Source organism: Peromyscus californicus, unplaced genomic scaffold, assembly GCF_007827085.1.
Source record: "Peromyscus californicus insignis strain IS unplaced genomic scaffold, ASM782708v3 Scaffold_9__1_contigs__length_137607984, whole genome shotgun sequence".
NCBI classification, from domain to species: Eukaryota; Metazoa; Chordata; class Mammalia; order Rodentia; family Cricetidae; genus Peromyscus; species Peromyscus californicus.
The window spans coordinates 34,250,574-34,255,888 of record NW_026294617.1 but is presented as its reverse complement, the minus strand read 5'-3'; positions in this window follow the sequence as shown (position 1 = coordinate 34,255,888).

Sequence of the window (5,315 nt, the reverse complement as noted above, 5' to 3'; positions counted from 1 at the left end):
CGCCCTGGCCGCGCCGCGCCGAGCCGCGCTCCCCGCCCCGCCGAGCTGCGCGCCCGCCCGCCCGCCCGCCCTGGGCATCGCGCCTGCAGATGGCTTTCAGGACCAGCGGGGTCTCCAGGTCACCCCCAGAAGTGTCCTCCCCACCTGGACCCCAGGCGGCGGAGGGAGGGGGCCGTCCCCCGGAGAGGCAGACTGGACCACCAACCGTGTGTGTCTCCCGAGCGGCTGAGTCCTGGTCCCTGGAGGCTACACTTACTGGCTGGCGGTTCCTTATCTCTGTATCCGAGGCATGACTTGCCTGGCACCGGCCCAAGAAAATCTGACTGAGCTGAGTAGAGAGTGGAGTTTCAAAGTAGTCCTGTAATGGTGTGGGCTGTGATTTCTTACCCAGTGTATAATACATACTATCTAATCTATTTAAGATACATATCATGGGCACAAGGAACCTTCCCGCCCAGCGGCCTGGCTGTTGCCTAGGTTGCCTGCCTCTAAAATGCCACTTGGGAAGCCGCATTGGTGTGCTGCAGGCCTTTGATTCCCCCACCAAACCCTACAGGTTTTCAAATGGCAGAGGGTGGCACAGGGCTACCTCAGTTAGGCCCACTGCACACATCCTCCAAGAGGCCAAGGCGCCTTGGAAATGTAAACGAAAGCCTTTGGTTGAACTTCTTTTCTTAATCATAAAACCACCACTTTCTGGAACATGCTACTTTTGTATCATCATCCAAGGGTAGCCGAAGAGGGCTTTGCTTAAAATATATCTCAGAAGTTTAAATGCTACTTTAACCAGACTGAAAGCTGGCCCATACACCCTGCTGCAGGCCAGGTGTTGGGTTTGAGATTGCCCTGGGAGAGAAAGAAACCCCAGAAGAAATACTGTCCCGTGGTGGGGACCACTGAAAGTCATGGACTGAATGAGGGCTGTGTTTTGTGTGCACTTTGAGGCAAGTAAACTAATTAGGTTCTCTGAATTGATAACTTGTGGCTCAGCACCACCCTCCCCCCTTCCCCAGAAATGATATTAAAGAAAGAAATGATCCAATCAGGTTCCTCCTTCCGTGGGAGCACTGGCTCTTGTTTCTGCCATGGAGGTTGTGAATTCACAGAATTCTCTGGGGGTCGGGGGGTAGGACTGGGGCAGCCCTCTGAGTGTGTGTACTCTGCCTTTTCTGGACTTTACTCTCTAAAGGTTAGGGAGATAAAACAGTAAAATTTGATGGGGTTCAAGAAAGAGTGAACACCGACCCTGGAGAACACACTCATGCTGGCTGATTCTTTTAACTGCCCTAGTTATGAGAATTCTCATCTCTGATCTGTCTTCTGCCATTTTTTGGATCATTTAATAGAAACATAATTCTCTTCCACCAAAGCATTATGCCATGGAAATGCACAGGAGACCAGAATGTCAGCAATTGTGTGGCAATCCCCTTACAATTTTGTTTAGGGACCTGAAAACCACAGCTAAAATATCCCTTCTGTGGGAGAGTACAGCTATTGGGCAGACTGTGAGCTCCCTCAGCCGTCAGGCCCTCTGCCCACATCTGTCACATGCACAGTGCCAGAGCTGGGCTCTGAAGCATCCCCCAAGTCTATGTATGAAAAGCCTGGCCCCCAGTATGTAGCACTGTTGGGAAGCAGAGTGGCTTAGTTAGAGGAATTTATTGGCAGCATAAAACCAAAGAGGATATAGGTACTCTGGCTGTTTTTCCAGATGGTCATGAAGTGAACAGCTCTTCTTTGTCACATGCTCCGATCACAAGCCCAAACAAACGGGGCCAAACCCTCAGAAACCAGGAGCCAAAACAAGGCTATCCACTGCTTCAGTTGTCAGGGGTATTCTGTCACGGTAATGGAAATTACACTCAGCATGATCATCTGCAGATGCCCAGCCTCGGCGTTGTACATCTCTCACACCTTGTATCAGCTTTGGAGTGGTTCTGCTCACATCTGTAACTGTAGCCTGCCCACCCTTCCACCTCTCTGCATTACTTTTATACACTGTGACCAAAAGCCTAAAAGCAGTGACGTCTGGGAGGAAAGATTTATTTCCACTCCTGATCCGAGAGGGTGCTTGCAGTCCGTCGTGGTGGGAGAAGCTTGCAGCTGCTCAGCGGGAGCCGGAGGCGGCTGGTTTCACTGCCTTGGCAGGAAGATGAATGGCTAGAACGCTCAGCCCCTCTATGGTACATTCGACAACTACATCCTATTTTCCCCAAAATTTCAAAGCGTCCTGCTCTAGGTACTTTCTGCTGTTAAGATAAAACACAGACTCAAACCAAACCGGGGATGAAAGTGTTCAGTTCATCTCACAGCTTACAGTCCATCACGAAAGGCAGTCAGGGCAGGAACTAAAGCAGAGGCCTTGGAGGAATGCTGCCTACTGGCTCACCCCATAATTCGTATTGCTTACTTCCTGAGCACCCGATGTGGACACAGAGAGCTCCATCTGATGAGAGAAGCGCATCACCTTCAAGACCAGCACACAAGCACGGATGTCACAGTAGGGCAAGGACATGGGGTGGTGCCTGTGACAGAGATGGAAATTCCAGCCACCTTGAGAAGTGTGAAAGCCTACAACCCGGGCTACTGTCTCCACCCTGTCTCTTTGGGTGCTGCCCCATAGGGGCTGGCCTGGTGACAAAATGTCCCCCTTCCAAGGCATTGTGATACAGGTCATCAAGACAGCTCAGGATGCCTACCATGTGTAGAGCCCTCTGAGGTTTTGAGCAGCCTGCTATGTGTAGAACCTACTGAGGCTTTGAGCATAGAAACCTCAACCGTTAACCTAGCTGCATACATAAGAAAAAGAGTGCCACCCGAGAGCTGACTGCTAACAAAAGGGATGGAGGTGAGGGAAGGGCAGATGGTCTTCATTTAGCAGTGGCGGAGAGATGAGGGTTTACTGTGAAAGTTCCCTGGCACAGAATTTGGTGAGCGTGGCACAGACACTCTACTTCCACCCTCACATCTCACAAGGTGAGGTTATCGTTTCTGTTTTACAGCTGAAGCTCCTGGGACACAAAGTGGCTGGCACAATTCAAATGCCCGTCAGCCTAAGTGCAGAGCCCAGGCACCTCTCATGGCCCTTCCGGAGTTCACGTGGAAACAAAAGGTGGCACCAGAAGATGTTCCCACATCAGGCAGGGAGGCACACGTGTCCTCACTTGCTCATCTGCCACATGGGGGAGGTGTACACTCACATCCCTTCTACAGGGAGCAGGAGGTGACAGCCTCAGCCTGCTGTTGTCCTGGGACAACCGAGATAACATCTAGAAGTTTCTGGAAAGATGGCTCAGCTGGGAAAAGGCCTTGCTGCACAGAATGGATGCTCGAGTTTCATCCCTAGTTTCATCACACTGGAGCGCCGTCCTCCGACCTCTGGATGTGAGTTCTCAAACCCTCCATGTCACATATAGAGAGCCCCAGCCCTAATGGCCAGAGAGAAGGCTGCGGGTGCCACGTGTGACCGCGATGCGGCTGTGATCAGCGAGACACCCCTTCCAGGGCAAGGCCAGAGAAAACTGCTTACAGAACAAGACTTCCTGTTTTCCATCTTTGGAGGGTGGGGTGGGCTCACACGGGCAGTCTCAGGCGTGCCCTCACCTTTCCACCTTGTTTGAGGCAGGGTTATTACAGCCCATTATGTTAGCAGGTTCTGTATATCAAATTGCTCTTTTCTCACAGTACCACAGATGATATTCTATACTCTTAGCTTGGGTGATTCTGCATTTATAGAGGTAAATATGGAGACACACACACACACACACACACACACACACACACACTGCTCTCACTCTCCCCTTTAAGGATACAGCCCCAGTGCCCTAACTTGTTCTAAGTGCCACCTCCTAAACGTTCCATTCTTCCAAACAGTGAGATGCTGGGGACCAAGCCACCAATACACATGCATTCAGCATGCATTTCAAATGCAAACTATCACAGCTTTTATTATTCTTAGTTTCTCTATGATGTTAAAAATGATTTAATTTTGCTTTTTTTAGTGCTGTTGTTGGAGATTCCTTAAAAAAAAAAAAAAAACTGTACTAGCCTCTTCAGTATCTCAAATTCTGGCATTAAGTAAATATATTTATCATTATTTAAAAACTTTTTTGATGTGCCGGGTGGTGGTGGCTCACGCCTTTAATCCCAGCACTCAGGAGGCAGAGCCAGGTGGATCTCTGTGAGTTCGAGGCCAGCCTGGTCTACAAAGTGAGTTCCAGGAAAGGCGCAAAACTACACAGAGAAACCCTGTCTCGAAAACCCCCCAAAAAAAAAAAAAAACAAAAAAAAACAAAAAAAAAAAACTTTTTTGATAAAGGATTTCCAGGGGTTGAGATACAGCTTAGGATTGTCTGAATTGCCCAAGAATGTCTGAAGCCAGCAATGGAAAGCAAAGGACAGAAAGCCAACAGAATGTCCACATTACACAAATCCCAGAGGGGAGGGCTATCGGGGTGAGATGTCACAGCGCAATACAGGCGAGGTGAGGGCGATGAACAGAACAGAAAGGAAGTGGATAGCTTCAGCACGGAGACACAGTCACACCTGTTACAAATTCCTGCCATTCTTAGTGTTAAATAAAGTTACCGTTGAAAGACCCTAGCCCTTCAGGCTTACACCTCCAAGCCTCAGGAAGAGAGAAACTTCAAGCACCAGGAAATGAGAAACTAAAAATCTAGTTCCAAGGGCCACCTGATGCAGCCACTACTCAATCACCTCTGTAACAATATAACAATGTAAAAAGATTTCTGTTAAGAGATGTGCTCAACTGTGACTGGGATAGTTGCAGGTGTTCCAGGAAGGACCACCATGACCTGTGTGTAAACTCCACTCCCACCCTGATACCCCCCCTTGAGGTTTCAGGAAGAATGTGCATGCGGACGTGTCTGTACCCACTCTGTGATCAGGCCATGAAATTGTATGGGAATTGTAATCTTGTGGGTTTTGTGGGGGTTTTCCTTTAAAAGCCCTCATGGGGCTGCAGTAAGATGCGACTCTTGCTCTTGGGAGCAGAGGAGCCCTTCTGTACAGAAGCCAATAAAATCCTCGTGCTGTTGCATCAACTGGACTGGAGTCTGGGTTCTTGGGGCGCCCACTTGAGACCCTAAACTTTGGGGTCCAACACCGTGACACAGGTAAACCCGTATTTTAAACTTACAGCCAACCTCATCTTTCAATGACTGTTGCAGATTGAATCACGATTGTAAAAGCTGTGCAAGCCCCTCTAAGAAACTGCTTTGCTCTTCAGTCTCAAAGTGTCCATCTCAGAACCTTAGTGACAGGTGCCAAAACAAAGACTACTAAATACAAGAAAA